The sequence below is a fragment of the Aquarana catesbeiana genome, linkage group LG11 (assembly GCF_042186555.1).
Source record: "Aquarana catesbeiana isolate 2022-GZ linkage group LG11, ASM4218655v1, whole genome shotgun sequence".
In the NCBI taxonomy this organism is placed as follows: domain Eukaryota; kingdom Metazoa; phylum Chordata; class Amphibia; order Anura; family Ranidae; genus Aquarana; species Aquarana catesbeiana.
The window spans coordinates 50,013,589-50,033,826 of NC_133334.1; the positions used below are offsets into that span (position 1 = coordinate 50,013,589).

The 20,238-nt window shown below is 42.8% G+C and overlaps 1 protein-coding gene across 6 annotated transcripts in view; it reads right to left on the reverse strand.

Moving 5' to 3' along the window:
- AMBRA1 (autophagy and beclin 1 regulator 1) overlaps positions 1 to 17,109 on the reverse strand; it is a 168,835-nt gene extending 151,726 nt beyond the window's left edge. For 2 of the 6 annotated variants that reach the window (XM_073604291.1, XM_073604297.1), the window contains exon 1: positions 16,857 to 17,107. The gene's annotated coding sequence lies outside the window, so the exon portion shown is untranslated. Of the gene's footprint in view, positions 1 to 16,856 lie in introns of all 6 variants that reach the window. The other 4 variants (XM_073604294.1, XM_073604292.1, XM_073604293.1 and 1 more) reach the window with 3 other exon arrangements.
- Positions 17,110 to 20,238: the final 3,129 nt, after the last annotated feature.

Sequence of the window (20,238 nt, forward strand, 5' to 3'; positions counted from 1 at the left end):
CGATTTCAAACTGGCAATGCAGTCCGACTTCGGGTGCGATTTCACAGACATCTGTGCAGGTTCATGCACAGATGTCTATTCAAAAATCGCCCGGCAAGTTGCCAAAAGCAGTACAGGAACTACTTTTGGGAATCAGTGCGGCACCACAAAGTCGGCGCCGCACCGATTCGGACTGTGCCATTGCCGGAAATGGCTGCCGATTTGGCATGTCAAATTGGTCCAATGTGAACGTGGGTAGAGTACTCTTAATTGAGACAAGTACACACTATGGAGGGATATGCTTTGTTCAGAGTTCATGTCTGAGGTTTACAACCACTTTTAAAACATTACAAATGTGATTTTCAGTCAATGAGTGACTAGTCCAAAAAATGGGTTAAGACAGTGGCATAACTGGCAAACTGGGCAAAAACTAATATGCAAGCAGATGAAAAAAAAGCTATAAAATTTTATATCTACCACCTACTCTAAAACAGACCTACATTCATAGTTAGGAAGAAAAAAATAAAAATAAAGACAGGTCTATGGAGCCTAACCAATAGAGAAGAAGAAATACACTTTTTAAAAAAATTCAAATGTAAAACTTAGGAGCACATTTAGATCTACATGTGTGCGTAGTAGAGTTGCAGTATTTTGTAGCGTTAGGCAGCTTGACATGCTTTTTGACAAGTTTCAATGAGTTATTGAATTTATAATTCAGAGCGGCTGTGGATCTCAGCCATTGGCTAAAGATTGTCAAATTTATGTTGCCGACGTATGTTTTTATGTGCTGCTATTGATGTCTATGGGCCTCCAAACATATTGGGGGGGTGGGGGTGTATATTGGTACAAATGTACAGTTCTAGTTTCGGCTAAAAATATTTATATGGTGTAGTTGTGCCACGATTGTTGCAGGATTAAAAAAAAAAAAAAAAAAAAAAAAAACGCAGCAAATCGCATCGCAGGAAGCTTGTCGCCCAAAATAGGAGCAAGAGGTCGCCCAAAAAAGGAGCGATTTATCGTGGCAAAACTGAACCGCGTTCAGGCGCCATTAAAAATGAATAGCACCCAAACAAGCGTAGTGCGATTTGAGATCGAGGGTAGAATCGCAGTGATTCTGCCAAAGATCCCAAAACGCCAAATGCGATCAGGGCATCAACTTTGTTACTGTCACTTTTGCTGGATATCTTGGTCTGTTAAAATAGTTGGGAAAACGCAGACTTACTGGCCAGATCACCAGGTAAACGTAAAGGAAATAATAAATCAGCCATCACATCTAAGAATTGGCAAACTGTAATTGTAAATTATATATATATATATATATATATATATATATATATATATATATATATATATATATATATATATATATATATATATTTTTTTTTTTAACTTTTTCTGCAAGCTCCGCCATACTGTTTATCAGGACGCAGAAGGAACGCTGCAACTTCTGTACTTGGCTCACTAGTCTATTTGCAATGGAAGTCACTTGATCTGCATCTCACAAGACTTTGGCCCCAGCCAGTGAGTAGTACACCACCTCCAGGCATCAGGAGGATGCCAACATTACACAAGCATGATGAAAAAAAAAAAAAAAATTTATATATTAATATATATATATATATATATATATATATATATATATATATATATATATATATATATATATATATATATATATATATATATATATATATATATATATATATATATATTACAGTCATTTCCAATAGCTGGCTATTTATACCACTGGATACACTATTCAAAAAAGGTCCTCATATGTTATCTGCAAATGAAAAGATCCTCATAAAACATCTTCCGTTACACATATGTTGCTGGTTTACTAGGCCAGCCAAGCTTAAAGAAATCAGCATTAACCTGTAAACCGACCACAGAACTCCAATCTGTCATCTTCCACCAAAACATCTCCAATCCAGGAAAAGTCTTGGCTTGAATCCACTTTTTTTTTTACAGCTAGTCATTTGACAATACTTTTCTAAAGACATTCTGATAACCAAAGAAGTACAAAGAAAAAACAAACATCAATCTGTGAAGTGCTCATTATCTAATGCAGTACATTCTATACAAGCGGATCCATAGAGAGCGGTTGTCGGCACCCAAGTCATACTGACCCCGTATACTAGACGCTTTTATCTTTTCCCATTTCTTTCTTGCCTGCTTTATCTAGACAAGAAAGAAAGATGGAAGCTTGAATTATTAAAAGTCAAGTTCACTTTTGTAATAAAAGTTACCATGTAGTCAAGGGGGGCCCATTAGTTAAAAAAAACAAAAAAAAAAAAAACAAAAAAAACAAACAAACTGTACAATACTTTGTCACACCATATTTGCGCAGCGGTCTTACAAGTGCACTTTTTTTAAACAAAATACAATTTTTTTTAATTAAAAAAATAAGACAACAGTAAAGTTAGCCCAATTTTTTTTTATATTGTGAAAGGTAATGTTGCGCCGAGTAAATTGATACCCATCATGTCACGCTTCAAAACTGCGCCCGCTGGTGGAATGGCGACAAACTTTTACCCTTAAAAATCTCCATAGGCGACCTCAGATCTCATATTTACACTAAAATGCAATTAAAAAAAAAAAAAAAAAAATTGTCATTTAAAAAAAATACAAAAAGAAAAAAAAAAAAAAAAAAATGGCCATTTAAGAGCTATGGGTGGAAGTGACATTTTGACGTCGCTTCCGCCCTGCAATGATATGGAGACGGGTGGGGGCCATCTTCCCCTCACTCGTTTCCATGTCACACAAGGGACAACATCCGATCACCTACACCGACGGCTCCGGTAAGCGGCAGAGGGCACCAGAGCGTGACAGAAGGGGGCCCCCCCCTCTCCTGCCGCCCATAAAAGTGATCTCACAGCGAATCCGCCGCAGAGACCACTTTTATCTTGAAGCAGGCCACCCGCCGAAGATGATACCGGGGTTATGGCAGCTAGCTGCTGCCATAACAACGATATTCCTCTTCGAAGTACCGACATGATGGTGGGCGGTCTGGAAGTGGTTAAGGACCACTTCTTTATGAGATTAGGTGTTCACAAGTTAAAAACAGTTTTTTGCTAGAAAATTACTTAGAACCCCCAAACATTATAATTGGATTTTTCCTACAGCTTACCTATAAAATCGTTTTCTTGGAATACATGACGGGACACATAGCAGCTATAGTAATTACTATCTTAGTTATACGCCACCTATAGGTGAATGGACACTGGCACACCAAAAAGACAGCAAGTCCCCCTCTACAGTGCCTTGCAAAAGCATTCACCCCCTTGGCATTTTTCGTGTTTTGTTGCCTCACAACCTGGAATTAGCATGGATTGTTTGAGGATTTGCATCATTTAATGAACATGCCCACAACTTAAGATTTTTTTTTTTTTTTTTTTTAAATTGTGAAGCAAACAACAAATAGGACAAAATAACAGAAAAAGTCCATGTGCCTAACTATTCACCCACCTAAATTCAATACTTAGCCACCTTTTGCGGCTATCACAGCTCCAAGTCGCTTTAGATAAGTCTCTATGAGCTTGCCACATCTTACCACTGAGATTTTTGTCCATTCCTCCTTGCAAAACCGCTCCAGCTCCTTTAAGGTGGATGGTTTGCGCTTGTGAACAGCAATCTTTAAATCTGACCACTGATTTTCTATTGGATTGAGGTCTGGGCTTTGACTGGGCCATTCCAAACACATTTACATTTAAACCACTGAAGTGTTGCTATAGCAGTGTGTTTGGGGTCATTGACCTGCTGGAAGGTGAACCTCCACCCTAGCCTCAAATCACAGAGTGGTACAGGTTTTGCTCAAGAATATCCATGTATTTAGCACCATCCATCTTTTCCCACAACACTGACCAGTTTCCCAGTGCCGACTGCTGAAAACAGCATGAACCTGCCATTACCATGTTTCACTGTGGGGATGGTGTTCTTTGGGTGATGTGATGGGTTTGCGCCAGACATAGCGTTTTCTTTGATGGCCAAAAAGTTCAATTTTAGTCTCATCAGACCAGAGCACCTTCCTCCATACATTTTGGGAGTCCCCCACACGCCTTTTCGCAAACTCAAAAACATGCCATTTTGTTTTTTGCTGAATATAATGGCTTTCTTCTGGCCACTCTGCCATAAAGCCCAACTCTATGGAGCGTACGGCTTATTGTCGTCCTATGTACAGATACTCATCTCTGCTGTAGAACTCTGCAGTCCTCCAGGGCTACCTTAGGTCTCTGTGCTGCCTCTCTGATTAATGCCCTCCTTGCCCGGTCCGTGAGTTTTAGTGTGCGGCCGTCTCTTGGCAGGTTTGCTGTTGTGCCATGTTCTTTCCATTTGGTTATGATAGATTTGTTGGTGCTCCTAGGGATCAAAGATTTGGATAATTTTTATAACCTAACCCTGACTTGTACTTCGACAAAATTGTCCCTTACTTGTTTGGAGAGTTCCTTGGACTTCATGGCAGTGTTTGGTTAGTGGTGCCTCTTGCTTAGGTGTTGCAGCCTCTGGGGCCTTTCAAAAAGGTGTGTATATGTAATGACAGATCATGTGACACTTAGATTGCTTACAGGTGGACTTCGTTTCACTAATTATGTGACTTCTGAAGGTAATTTGTTGCACCAGAGCTTTTTATGGGCTTCATAACAAAGGGGGTGAATACATACGCACATGCCAATTATCAGTTTTTTTATTTCTGAAAAATAGTTTTATGTATATATTTTTCTAAATTTACTTCACCAACTTAGACTATTGTGTTCTGATCCTTCACATATAATTCAGATTAAAAAAACATTGTAATAAAAAGGCTGTAACGTAACAAAATAGGTAAAAAGCCAAGGGGGGTGAATACTTTTGCAAGGCACTGTATATAACCCCTCCCATACAGGAAGTACCTCAGTTTTGTAGCAAGCAATTCCCAAAAAGAGGGTAGGGACCTCTGTGTCCCGTGATGTACTCCAAGAAAAAAAGGATTTTACAGGCAAGCTGCAGGAAAAAATCCTATTTTCTTTATCGTACATCACGGGACACAGAGCAGCTATAGTAATTATCTGGGATGTCCCAAAGCAATGCCCCTGAGGGGAGGGAGACACCATCATAGAAACTGCCACCAAAGAAGGGCCTACTCTGCTATTTGTAGTACGCCGAGGCCAAAGGCAGTATCTTCTACCTGATTGACATCGACCTGGTAAAAATCCTGTAGATGTATAAAACAAAAAAAACCAAATAGTGGTCTTGTACACCTGGGCCACTGACACCCAATGATGGATGGCCCAAAATACTCCCACACCTCTCTCCCCAGAAAAAAAAATAAAAAATTAGTTTTTGCCATTTAAACCATAGGCATCATTGAAAACTGGCAGATCCACAGCTGAATATTCGACCTGGATGCCGTCCTGCCCTTCTTGGGCTCTTCTGGCAGCACAAACCAGGATTCCTGACTTAGGCCGATAATTCAAGTAGACCCTGAGCGTCTGAACTACCTTTGGAGTAGGTAGCGATCTTTCTCTTGCTGACTGTGGATTAGGAGAAAAATTAAAAAGCCAAGACACTGTTCTGATTCAAGTGAAAACTAGAAACCACTTTAGGCACTAAAAATGGACGAGGACGCAACATCACCTTATGATGCGAGACCAAGAATGGCTCCTTGCATGAAAGGGCCGCCAACTCTGACACTCCACTTCGTGAAGTGATAGCAACCAAAGAAGCCAACTTCTGAGATTAAAGGACCAACAAAATCCCCCGATTGGTTCAAAAAGTGGCCTCTGCAATAACAGTCAAGATCAATTCAAGTTCCAAGGACACAAGAATGGCCCGACAGGAGGGACTGTCCAAGTTACATGCTGTATGAGGTATGAAACAAGGAGTGAGAAAACTCCCACTTACATATTTCTGCGGGTGCCACTTCCTGGCTTCACCCAAGGTAAAAAAATTAATTTTCAAGTCCTGTAATTGAAGTTCCTTGAAGCTGGCTTCCAGGGGCTCAACAGTGCTGAGATACAGGACTCAAGACCATCAGGTGCCGCTGGACTGGGAGTGTCCAAGGAGCAACCCCTGCAAGACTCGCTATGTCAGTGTACAAAGTCCCACTGGGGTAATTCAGCCAACACTAATAGTGTTACCACCTTACGGATTCTTCCCAAAAGAAGTGGCATAATCTGTAACGGGGGGGGGGAGAGACATCAAATAAGGGAGAACCAGACCTTAAGGTGTTACCAGCGCATGTACCCCTATTGGCAGTCGGACTCTTGTCCCGAACACAGTTGTCCCAAACTGTTGTAGAATTCGGAATCTAGTAGATTCCCCTGTAGAGAGTTCCCCTTGCCACTATCCCATACCTGGAACATGTATTGGCGATAGAGACAGCACTTGTACTGTCCCAGACAGAATGTGGTACACCTCCCTGAGTCGCATGACCTCTGGTGCCGCCCTGGTGGTTGATATATATGTCTGTATAGGCATTTCCAGATTGAACCTACAAAAGGTTTGTCCTATAATCCAGAGCACAGCATACTGGCCAAAAATTCCAAGCTATTGGACAGTAGTCTCTCCTGTGGAGACCAAGCCCACTGAACTGTAGCCAGCCTCAAGTCAACTTAGAGAGACTGGCATCAGTGGTTATTTTCCAAATTCCTGAAAAGGAAGAATATCGATCACCATTTTTTGCTCTGCAACACCCAGGAAACAGAGCCTTCCGGCAATGCCTGGATCTTCAAGTTCCAGACAGAGAATGAACCTCTACCAAGACCTGGAGTAGGGCTGGATGTAGGGAACGTGCTTTGACCTAAACACAGCTTCCTCCTGTAGAAATATATTGAAGGAACCCCTGGAATTGACTGCTTCTTGAGCAAAGATTGAGGTAAAGAGTATTGAGGCGTTTTCAGCAAGCCTAGCACTGGGGCTAGGCACTTTGTAAACCCTCCGGAGCTGTGGCCAACCCAAAAGGAAGATTTCCACTGCAATTACAGAAATCTTTGACAAGCCTGGAAACAAAACCACCACGTGCGTTTACAGATGATTATGGACCTCGAAATCTACCTCTTGCAGAGAGGTTATCACTGAGCAGCCTAGCCTATCTGAAACAGAAGGATGTTCAGTGGCTTGAGATCTTAAGATCGACCTCATGCCCCCATTTGGTTTTGTAACTGCTACCATTTAATTGTCTCACAATAACGAGCCCATAACTTCTGCTCCAAGAGCAAATGCAAGGCAAAAGACAACTCTGTGACAGACCCAGACAGTCCCAAGAGGTGCATTTAACCTACCAGGTTTCTGCTGGCTAAAGATGGAAAAAAACCACCTCAGAGACTGCCCCAAGTTATTCTGGCCTGAGATACTCTCAAAACAGCAGCCTCAGATGCCTCCCTCACCCAGGTGGGGAAAGCTTGCAGTATGTGGTATTCCCAGGCAGTCTCCCATCTATATACTAATCAGGCTTGATCCTGCTTAGGCTTCGATCAACCGAGATCAGGCATGATCAAGGTGATGCGGCCGCAGTCGGACGAAAAATGAATGCGACAGGAAACACTCACTGCAATCCCAAACACCACAGTAGCTCAGATGCACCCGATACGACTGTCCATCGGGAGATGTGGACACAGCCAGATCCCTGAACCCCTGCCTCCTCCGGCTGCCCCTTTTTCTGGAACCATTTAACTGTTATAAACAGGTAGATAACGCAGTAACTATATCAGCCAATCTAATATACAGTCCACCAAGGATGCAGGCCTAAAACAATGTTGGTTTACCTCTATGCAACCCCTTAGGTATGCAAATATGCAGGTATACAAGTATTCTTGCCATTCATGCATTTACATATGCAGTACAGGGCCAATAAGCACACACGCATGTACCCCCAGGCAAACAAGCACATATGCATGTAGTCCTATGCAAATAAGTACATATGTATGTAGTCCCAGAAAAACATGTACATATGTATATAGCTTAATGTAAATAAACATAAAGTATGCAGTACAAATTAAAACATGCCAGCATGTGTTTAAGCAATATGCATCTATGGAAGCATGTGCTTATGCAACTATGCATTTAGGCAAAATATGAAAGCGTGTGTCCCTGTAAACACGCATCCATGCAATATGTGCCCATGGAAACAAGCATTTACACAATAAGCAAGCATGCGTTTATGAAACATTACGCAACACGTATCTATGCAGACATGTATAAAGATGCATCTTTATGCAACCACGTATCTTCATGAAATCCTATATCCTTATGCAACCATGTATCCTTATGCAATCATATTTAAGCAAACATGTATAAACATGTATCTTTATGCACCAATAATCTTTATGCGATCAAGTATCTTCATGCAAACATGTATAACCATGTATAGTTAAGCAAACATGTATACTGTACACATGTATCTTTATGCAACCACGCATCTCTATGCGATAATGTATTTTTATGCGATCATGTAAAACCATGTATATCTATACAAACATGAACATGCATCCTTGTGCAACCATGATCATGTATCCTTATGCAAACATGTATAACCATGTATAGTTATGTAAAAACATGCATCTTTAGCAACCGTGCGTTTCAGCAAGTTTGCAAGCATGCACCTGCTTAACTGCAGCTGGCCCCATACTAGTCCGGCAGGACCTAGCCAAGCACATATGCACTATACTGGAGATACAACAACTCCTTAACCGGTTCCAGACCAGCCGTCGCAGTGTTACTGTTGCAGAATTGCACGGGTGGGCGAAACGTTACCTTACGCGCGTGAAACACCCCCCCCCCCCCCCCCCCAGGTAGCCACGCCGATCGGATTCATTTCAGAACCGATCAGTCTCCAGGCCCAGGACAATGATTTCTGGCCTGGACCTGCCGATTGGTTCTGACGAATGAAATGCTTCCCCTGCCTGTAAGTGTAAACACAGGCAGGGGAAGTGATGTCATCTTCCTCTCTGGAATTATTTTCCGTTCCAGAGGAGAGAGGACATCCAAACGTGAGCTGCACCAACACCACACTGATGCAGTACACGTAGGTACACATTTCAGCCCCTGACCACCCCCCCCAGTTAACCCCTTCACTACCCGTCATCTAGTGCAGTGTTCATATTTTTCATTGATCACTGTACTGGTGTCATTTCAGGCACAAATCAGCATTAGGGTACTTCGTAGTAGGCCCAGAAAGGGGGGGTTGGGGGGGTCCCTAGACCTAATAAAGGTTTAACCCCTTGATCACTTTTGGATTGTTGATAAAAGATTGCAACAACAAGCATTCCCCCATTCTCATGCATCTGCCGAAGCCAACTGTACAAACACAACGCACATCAGGAGGCAACCCTGATGCTTTCCTTGTCCCCAGCTCTGGTCTGGTAAAACTCAAGCTTTTCACATTTTGTGATCTATCACTCCAGTAAACGCATGAAACCAGTAAAGAAATAATAGCCCCCAGCATTGAAGACAACCATTCAAATGCAAAACTATTTAACCACTTGACCTGTGGAAGGTTTTACTTCCTTCATGACCAGAGCATTTTTTGCTATTCTGCACTGCGCTACTGGCCATTCGCGCAGTCATGTAACACTGTACGCAAATTTTTTCCACACAAATAGAGCTTTCTTTTGGTGCTATTTGATTACCACTGGGTTTATTTTTTGCAATATAAAAAATAAAAATGTCTCCATAAATTTAGGCCAAAACTATATAGTCTGCTACATCTTTAAGAAAAAAAACAAAAAAAATAAATAAAGTGTATAACTGGTTTGTGTGAAAATATATATATATATATATATATATATATATATATATATATATATATATATATATATATATATATATATATATATATATATATATATATATATATATATATATATATATATATATATATACATATACACACACACACACACACACACACACACACACATACACACACTGTGATTTACGCAGCTATAGACGCTATATAATAATGGCGATTTAGGCCTCATGCACACTGGATGTTTTTTGCAGCTGCTTCTAGGGGAGTCTGGCATGTATTTTCCTGCCTCTAAACAAATGCTTGATGCTGCTAAAGGGCCTACATGCGCATTAACACTAGGCATCATTAGTGCTTGAGCGTTAATTCAACGTGCCTAAAAGTTTGCTAAATCTTTAGAAATTTTTACAAGTGTCAGGCTGTTTTTCTGCCAAAACACTGCTCTCAGGAAGAAAGGGGAGTCTGCAAAACGTTCAGTTCAGGCAATTTGTTGTGATAAGGCACTGCGTTATTTTAACAATTGCACAGTTGTGCAACACTGTACATAAGATTTATGTCCATTTTTTCCCACAAATAGAGCTTTCGTTTAGTGTTTTATTTTTTGTACTATAGAAAAAAAAAAAAAAAAAAAAACACACACACACACACACACACCACAGCAGGAGTAATATCCCAAAAACAAACAGTTGGCTGCACTCTCGTGTTCATGGTACAACTTTAGTAAGTAGAATACTCAAAGTTCAAAAAGTAGTGCCAGGCTAATAAATGGTCCAGAAAAAGTTTCAATTTTTATCAGATTTATTTATAAGCCTACACATTTCAGGGGTTACAAGCACCACTTCATCAGAGCCTAAACATCACTAAAACAAGGGATGTCTAGACAGATAAAAATCTAAATTCCTGAGAGAGATGATGAAATCAATATGCTGCCGTTATGTTCTAGTATGAAAGGAATGGGCTTTCTAGGCAAATTTACTCATGTGTGGAGGTTGTGAGACTGATAGATGCCTGCAACCTTTCTGGGAGATCATGGAGAACAGAAGTGCTTTATAAGTGGGATTAATAAGTGGTTATATCGATGTTGGGGTTGTAGAATTATAATCCTTTCTCTGCTTGGTAAAATTCAGTGCCCTCTTCAGGAGCTTTCCAACTGACAGCTTTTTCTCAGATGATTCCCTGACTTGCCTCTCCACAATTTGGGATGATTGTAACTTTTCTATGTAGTATTTTGTAAGTATCGTTTTTGTGATGAAAAACAGACATCAATGCATCTCTATAGAAAAACAGATGTAAATGGATGAACATCCATTTATATCCGCAATCATCCGTTTTTTTTTAAACTGACCAAAGCTCTATTTTTCTTCCGTTAAAAAAAAAAACAAAAAAAAAAAAACGAAGTGGTCGAAAAACGGCCGATAGATGGTCAAAAAACAGACGAATACTTAATCTGTTTTGACGTGACTGAACTGATGAAATGAATGGTCTGCATGTGTGAAAGGGGCCAAAAGCGTCTGTCACAGGTTTGACGAAGTCCCGAAGAAGCGGCATCACCGCGAAACACGCCGATTCAAATAAGTGACAGTAGCTATTCACTTGAGATGTCTTTTTTTAATCACTTGCCGCCCGCCATATAGCAAAATGACAGCAGCAAAGTGGTTCCGTTATCCTGATCGGACGTCATATGTGATCAGGATAACTAGCCAGCGTGCGCCCGGGGGGGGGGGGGGGGGGGGCATGCAGCACAGCGATCGGTGGTACGGCGTCAGTCTGACACACCGCAACTGTGATCTAGTTAAAGAGTCTCTGACAGAGAGCTCTTTACCACGTGATCAGCCGTGTTCAATCACAGCTGATCACAGTGTGAACAGGAAAAGCCGTGTAGACCTGAGTAGAGGAGAGCCGATCAGTTGCTCCTCTGACTGGGGGGGGGGGGGGGGGGGGGGGTCTGTGCTGACTGATTATCAGCGCAGCCCCCCCAGGATGCCCACACTGGACCACCAAGGATGCCCACCGCTTGTGACCGCCAGGTATGCCACCCATGGCCTCCCTGGGGTCACCTTGCAGGCACACTCCCGAGTCATTCATTCGGCGTCCATAGAAGCTGAATGTATGACTTGGCTCCGCCCCCTGGGTCATTGGATTTGATTGACAGCAGCGGGAGCCAATGGCTGCGCTGCTATAAATCCATCCAATCAGGACCCGAGACACTGGCTTTTGCTGGTGTGCTCATCCCCGGGAGGAGATAGAGGGGGTACAGGTAAGTAGGACAGGGGCTCGGGGGGCTGCAGCATTACAGGAGGTGTTTCAACTCAATGCATAGAATGCATTGAGGTGAAAAAACTTGAAGGTTTTACAACCCCTTTAAGCTCTAACAATAAAACTTGGAAGCCGAATGGTTACTATGCCGAGCTGCACCAGACTTTGCTCATCTCCCCTATGTCTCTTCTGCATTAAAGCATCTGCCGGGATGAATGAACTCCCGTGTATGCGAGAGACTGATGTCATCTAGGCCTAGCCAAAGAAAGCGGCCAAAGGTCAGTACCAGAAGACGACCGGCCAAAGATGTCAGTGACTGGGGAAGGAGATCTGGGATACCACAGCACTGGAGAGGAGCTGCAGTTACACATTCTAAAACAATCCGAAGTTTGCACTTGGCCAAAAACATTGTGATGTGCCAATGTGCATTGATATACTACATAAAGTGCATTGGGAGGTTGCTCTTCCAGTTACTTCATTGTAAAATGCATTGGGCAAAAATGCACAGGTGTGAATGGCCCCTAAAAGTTGTGTTGTATTACTCCTTACAGACCAGCCCTGAAAGTTTTGTGAACGACACAAATATTACACTATATATTAAACATTTTCACAAAGTCTGCTGCCTCAGAGAAGCAAGCCCACACAAATACTCGTGCAAATGCCCCGATGCCTAATCTGATACCTGGGCAGTCACGGGTGATCGGTGCAGGGAGTTAAAATCACCGATCCCCCCCCCCCCCCCATGGTGTCTACAATGTCTCAGTTTATGAATGGAGAGGAGCCTCTGTCTCCTCTCCATTCATTTCAGTGCAGCTGAGGCTGACAAAGAAAGGTACTGGGGAATCTGTGTCCTCAGTCTCTTTCCCTGTCTCAAAGGGGAGATGTCAAGGGTCTGTTTGGAAATTAACTCTCCCAATCGATATTGATTATTTTTAAACCTCATTCTGCTAGCAATAGTAAATATTTATACTTTTCTATTTACTAGTTACAAACTTTTTTTTTACATTTCTTCAGTTAATTCCTGGTTTCTTCCCTAGACAAATGATGCCATATCCCAGGAGCCTTCGGGGTGCAAAAATCCTGAAAGTGCACGGTGCTCAGTGAGATTCATCAAGCAATCTTCCAACTGCTACCACCATCTCCCCCCCACCAGTAAATATTCAATCCCTGTAGAAGAATAAAGGAAGACCACACCGTACTCAACATTGAATCACAACCTCCATATTTGGTCTTATGTTTCCTTATGCTATCCAGGGAACAGTACACTTGGTATGCCCATAAAACAGAAACCAGGGAAGACACCATAGCGCGCGCGCGTGTGTATATATATATATATATATACATACATACATACATACATACATACATACATACATACATACATACATACATTAAGAAAAAAAAAAAAAAAAAAAAAACACACACACAAATATGGTACCCTCCATAATGCCACCAAACCATCAGGCAGGCTTGCGATTGGCCCAAAATGTATTCTGCACCAGAACCAAACATCCAGACAATGTTATTAAGAATAAATGAATATCAGCATAAAAAAGAACAAAGAGTCCTGGAAGTGATGGTTTGGCCCCCACAGAGCCCTGATCTCAACATCATGGAGTCTGTCTGAGCTTACATGAAGAGATAGAAGGGTTCGAGGCTGCCTACATCCAGTTAGTTTGTTGGTTCTCCAAGATGTTTAGAACAACCTACTTGCCGAGTTCCTTCAAAAAATGTGTACTTAGAAGAAATTATGCTGGTTTGATGCCAAAGGGTGGACACACCAAATATTGATTTGATTTTTTTTTCTGTTTGCTCAATTTGCATTTTGTAAATTGATAAAAACAAATATACAGTATCTCACAAAAGTAAGTACACCCCTCCCATTTTTGTAAAGATTTTATTATATCTTTTCATGTGACAACACTGAAGAAATGACACTTTGCTACAATGTAAAGTATATGACTGTACAGCTTGTATAACTGTAAATTTGCTGGTATACCAGTATGAGAGAGTGAGAGCAATAACACCAAATTTAACACACCTGCTCCCCATTCATACCTGAGACCTTGTAATACTAACGAGTCACATGACACCGGGGAGGGAAAATGGCTAATTTGGCCCGGTCTGGACATTTTCACTTAGGGGTGTACTCACTTTTGTTGCCAGCGGTTTAGACATTAATGGCTGTGTGTTGAGTTATTTTGAGGGGACAGCAAAATTACACTGTTATACAAGCTGTACACTCACTACTTTACATTGTAGCAAAGTGTCATTTCTTCAGTGTTATCACATGAAAAGATATGATAAAATATTTACAAAAATGTGAGGGGTGTACTTACTTTTGTGAGATACTGTACATATTTAAAGACATTCTTATGTTACAGCACTTCTACACACCTGCCTAAAACTTTTGCATACATAGAAAGGATCCCAAAATGGTAGATCTTGCTATGTAATATCTGAACAGGGCCTAAACAAAAAAAAAAAAAATAATATATAAAAAAAAGTGATAGAGATAGATAGATAGATAGATAGATAGATAGATAGATAGAGATATACCCAGGTGTTTCCACATCACAAAAACACAAGCAAAGGAAATAGCCATTCTGGGAACACAAACAGGTGGAAGAAAAAAAGTTGAGAGAACTCTGGAGTCATCTTCAATGCAACTCCCAAGTGTACACAGACAGACTCCATTAATCTTCAGGCCTCATGCACACTGGGTGTTTTTAAGCTGCTCCTAGGGGCATCTGGCTTTTTTAATTTTTTTTTCTGCCCCTGCACGTTAGCCCATATGTTCACGCACACATAGGCAGTTAAAGGCAGAAAAAAAAAAAAAAAAAAAAAAACACCAGTGCATCCGGGAGTAGCAGCCATTTGGCAGAAAAATTGCTCGACGCCTGTAAATGTTAGACTCGTTTAGCACTTGATCGTTAATTTAACTGGCCGAAATTATTTTTTTTTTGGCCTTTGAAATTAACAACCACACACATGACGTGGATAAACAGATAAAATACAAACACATTTCCAAGTGCCTAGCGTCTTCTCTGCCAAAATGGCGCTGCCAAGAGGAAAGGTTTCTAGGACAAATAGAGAAACGTACTGCATGAGGCCTTAAAGCTGATTTTCAGGTCACTTTAAATAGTTTGTACCAACTTGATCCCAACAAACGATTTGCTTCACCAAGTACTGCATGTCATTTCAGCTCCATATAGTACACAGGGCTGGGATCCGGCTGTGTGACAGGCTTCCCTTCTCACACCCACAACAATGCAGAGTCGGTCTGAGTGGCGCTCAGCCATTCATAGGCAGGTTTGTATTCTGTGCATGAATACAAAGCTTTCTCTGATTGGGTGAGTGGGAGGGGCGGGGCTGATGACATCATGCTCTTGGACTCAGCCTGAGAAAACTTTATTTTCATTCACAGAACACAAACCTGCATATGAATGGCTGAGCACCACTCAGACTGACTCTGCATTGTTCTGGGTGTGAGGAGGGAAGTCTGTCTCACAGCCGGATCCCAGCACTGTGTACTGTATGGAGCTGAAATAAAATGCAGCACATGGTGAAGAAAATGGTTTGTCTGGTCCAGCTTGATCCAAACAATTCAAAGAGTTTGTTACCCCAACATTTCATATTCCCGATATGTGCCTGCTGCCCCATGTACTTGTATGAGAAGGTCTCCTGTTCTCTGTGTATCCTTTATGTGAAATCCCTGGTGTTCCTGCCAGTCCCTCTGCTTTCCTTACAAAAAAAAAAAAAAAAAAAAAAAAAAAAAAAAAAACGACCACACTAGGCACAAGAACACAGCGTGGTTAGCTCTCTAGATATGCTGGGAACTCTCCTCCAACGGTCAGACTTGTCCTGAAACGCCTCTGCTGCACAGTAAGGATGAGCTCCGGGGTGTTCGCATGCTGCACGCACCAAGCCCGCCGGGAAGTCGGCACTGCACAGCGCTAATCACAGGCGAGGAGACATTTCCCTATCTCTGCAGCCACGCATCGGGAAATGTCTCACTGCTTGTGATTAGCGCTGTGCAGTGCCGACTTCCTGGCGCGTGCAGCATGCGAACACCCCGGAGCTCATCCTTACTACACAGCCATTCACTGGCAAGCTCAGTATGCTGCTGCTTCTCCTCCCCCAGCTCTTATGTAGCTGAGAACAGAGGGAAATGTGATCACTTGGGTGGGGGTGTGGGTGTGTATATATATATAAAATTTTTTTTTTTTTTTTTTTAAATATCTATACACAAAAATGTTTTGTTTTTTATTTCTATTTTAAACTAAATGGATTGTTTTACAAGGCAATTATTTACAATCACTTTAAAGTGACATGAAAAACATGATCACCTTTAATGTCTCTCCCCTGAGCATCTGCAAACGCATGCGTTTGCTTGCACACCAAAAATGCAAGAGCCTGGGCAATCAGGCCGTGAACTACAAATCCCATCATCCTCAGGACTCATACCTGAGGCCGTCCGGCCGGCAAGGAACTTGTAGTTCCACAACAGCTGGAGAGGACTGCTGAAAAGAGATAGATATATACATAGAGAGATAGAGAATAGAATAGAATATAATTAATATATATATATATATATATATATATATATATATATATATATATATATACACACACACACACACACACACACACACACACATATATATATATACACACACACACACACTAATAAAATTATAAAAATATACACACACATATTCTCTCTCTCCACTCATTTTTAAACCTCACACAGATATATAAAACACACAAAATATAAAACCATACACAGCAGTATATGGGATGTATATATCAGGTATATTGCCCCCTGCTGTCCCTCCTCCGGCTCCCCCCCACACCCCCGGTATCCTCCTCCAGGTTCCCCCCCTTTAGCACTCACCTCTCGGGCGGCGCAGGCCTCCTCTCCGGCCTGGGTGTTCCCGGTGACGACGAGGCCCGGTAGGGCAGGCCGCTGCGAGCCCCGGAGCTTGCTATGGCAGGGATCCCGGAGTGCGGGGCGGCCGGCGGGGAGGAAGGTAAAAGCGGCGGATGGACACAGACACCGAGAACAGCTACCATCCGGGACAATGGCGGCCGCCAGACCGAACCAACCGAGCGCCGAGGTGGACTAAGCAGATGCCCGAACGCATCGATGAGAAGCCAGCTAGGAGCGAACTGAGCCAATCAGAGGGCGGCGTCTTAGTTAGACTAGAGCAGTCGAGCGCTGCTCGGGCAGCATTGATCCCAGCAGCGTAGGCTGAATAATCGAGCTGCTGGCAGAGAGTGGAGAGCCTGTACGTTGTGGCTGGGTTGCTGGTTGGTTGGCTGTTCTAGTTGTTTAGCTGTTCTGCATTATCAGTAATTACTGATGTAGAACAATATGCGCATCTAGAGTTGTGAAATCACTTGCTGCATGCTTGTTTGGGTCAGCAATTCAGAAAATATGGAAGGCAGACAGCCAAGCAACTAGCATTTTCAAAAGACAGTGGTAGAATGTATACTCTGTGTAGCACGCCACCGTACAATAGGGGCGACCAAGCGCTTAGCAGTGGGAGGGTCTTCAGGGATGTGGTTAAACAAAACCCATTCCCTCGATCCCATCCCAACTCTGTTCATCCCCCAATCCCATCCCAGCTCCATCCATCATCCCCCAATCCCATCCCAGCTCCATCCATCATCCCCCAATCCCATCCCAGCTCCATCCATCATCCCCCAATCCCATCCCAGCTCCATCAATCCCATTACAACTCTATCCATCCCCCGATCCCAGCTCTTTCAATTCCCCTGATCCCATCCCAGCTCCATCCATCCGCCGATCCCATCCCGACTCCATCCATTCCCCTGATCCCATCCCAGCTCCATCCATCCGCCGATCCCATCCCGACTCCATCCATTCCCCTGATCCCATCCCAGCTCCATCCATCCGCCGATCCCATCCCGACTCCATCCATTCCCCTGATCCCATCCCGACTCCATCCATCCGCCGATCCCATCCCAGCTCCATCCATCCCAGTTATCCCATCCCAGCTCCATCCATCTCCCTGAACCCATCCCAGCTCTACCCATCCCCCTGATCCCATCCCAGCTCCATCCATCCCCCGATCCCTTCACAACTCTATCCATCCCCCGATCCCATCCTAGCTCCCTCCATCCCCCGATCCCATCCGGACTCCATCCATTCCCTTGATCCCATCCAAGCTCCATCCATGCCAGTTATCCCATCCCAGCTCCATCCATCCCCCTAATCCTATCCCAGCTCCATTCATTCCCCTGATTCCATCCTACCCCCTGATCCCAGCTCCATCCTTCCCTTTGATTCCATCTGTCCCCTGATCCCATCCCGGCTCCATCCGCCCCCCTGATCCCATCCCAGCTCCATCCTTCCCCTTGATTCCATCCTGGCTCCATCCATCCCCTGATCCCATCTCTATGCCTTTAACCACTTGACCTCTGGAAGATTTACCCCCCTTCATGACCAGGCCATTTTCTGAGTTATTTTAATTTTGACAATTGTGCGGACATGCAATGCTGTACGCAAATAAAATGTATGTTATTTTTTTCCCACAAATAGAGCTTTCGTTTGGTGGTATTTGATCAACTCTGCGTTTTTTCTTTTTTGCGCTATAAACAAAAAAAGAATAACAATAACAAAACAATATTTTTTTTTACTTTCTGCTATAAAACATATCCAATAAAAAAAATGCAAAAAAATTAAATTTTTTCATAAATTTAGTCCAATATGTATTCTGCTACATGTTTTTGGTAAAAAATACTTGTATATTGATTGGTTTGCACAAAAGTTATACTGACTACAAACTATGGGATATTTTTATTTATTCATTTTTTACTAGTAATGGCGACGATCAGCAACTTATAGCGGGACTGCAATATTGCAGTGGACATTGTGGCACTAACTGACACATTTTGGGCACCAGTGACACGAATACAGTGATCAGTGCTAAAAAAATATGCACTATCACTGTACTAATGAGATTGTCTCGGAAGGGGTTACCATCAGGGGCGATCAAAGAGTTAACTCTGTGCCTAGCCAGTGTTTATGTGTACTGTGTAAGGTGCTTTCACTAGGGGAAGAGATGTCATTTATTTCCTGCTTCACAGGGACACAAATTCCATCCCTTCGCTCCTATCAGAGCAGCCATCTGCCTGGTTTACATAGGCAGAGCGCTGTTCTGCCTCTCTGTCTAAGGATCGTCTGGTCCCGGTGGACATTGGGTACCGTGCACCCGCCCATCGGCTTCCATTGTGTGTGTAATGCATGCGCGCCCCCTACCCAGAGTGTTAGATCACGTACATATACATACAGGGCTATTTTTCAGCGGGAACGTGGGGGAACGCAGTTCCAGCACTAAATGCATGTAAGGGGTGTGCTGGAGGGTCTATTGATGCTGGCTGCTGGGGGATCTTTTGTCACTGGGATCTGTTTTATGTTGCTGGTAGGAATCTGCTATTGAGGGAGAGGTCTATTGTTGCTGTATGCTGATGGGTCTATTGATGCTGGCTGCTGGGAGATCTGTTGTTGCTGCTGGGAGGTCTAATGTTGCTGGGTGGATCTTTTGTTGCTGGGGTCGTATTTTGTTGTGGGTGGTATATATATATATATATATATATATATATATATATATACAGTATCTCACAAAAGTGAGTACACCCCTCACATTTTTGTAAATATTTTATTATATCTTTTCATGTGACAACACTGAAGAAATGACACTTTGCTACAACATAAGGCAGTGAGTGTACAGCTTGTATAACAGTGTAAATTTTCTGTCCCCTCAAAATAACTCAACACACAGCCATTAATGTCTAAACCACTTGCAACAAAAGTGAGTACACCCCTAAGTGAAAATGACCAAATTGGGCCCAATTAGCCATTTTTCCTCCCCGGGGTCATGTGACTCGTTTGTGTTACAAGGTCTCAGGTGTGAATGGGGAGCAGGTGTGTTAAATTTGGTGTTACCGCACTCACTCTCTCATACTGGTCACTGGAAGTTCAACATGGCACCTCATGGCAAAGAACTCTCTGAGGATCTGAAAAAAAGAATTGTTGCTGTACATAAAGATGGCCTAGGCTATAAGAAGATTGCCAAGACCCTGAAACTGAGCTGCAGCACAGTGGCCAAGACCATACACATACAGCGTTTTACCAGGACAGGTTCCATTCAGAACAGGCCTCGCCATGGTCGACCAAAGAAGTTGCGTGCACATGCTCTCCATTATATCCTGAGGTTGTCTTTAGGAAATAGACATATGAGTGCTGCCAG